Below are 372 nucleotides of genomic sequence, written 5' to 3'. Positions count from 1 at the left end.
TAACCCAGTCTTTCGGCTTTTAAGATTAGCACTTTCACTGTTAATGTTTCTTTTTCTCTTACTGTGTTTTTTGTAGTGAATGAAATAGCCTCCTAGGTTTTTAAGCCAATCATGGGGCCGTTTCGTCGCATCGGCCTGCACACTGTATACTAAAGTGAAATGGGATCCCCTCGGGTGAATCAGTTTAACAGCCCTGCTCTAAAATAAGACGTTTTAGCCGTTTCTTTCGTATAAGGGCTTGTGATTTTCATTAGGCATTTCGTGTCAAAAGACTAGGAACCATTAGACGGTTTAGCATGAGTTAAAACCCCATCAAAGTGGAATTCATCTGCATTTCCTCCCACATAAAACTATTACCATGCTTTGATCACG

The sequence above is a fragment of the Penaeus monodon genome, chromosome 28, assembly GCF_015228065.2.
Source record: "Penaeus monodon isolate SGIC_2016 chromosome 28, NSTDA_Pmon_1, whole genome shotgun sequence".
NCBI lineage: Eukaryota > Metazoa > Arthropoda > Malacostraca > Decapoda > Penaeidae > Penaeus > Penaeus monodon.
Note: the sequence above shows the minus strand (reverse complement) of the source record.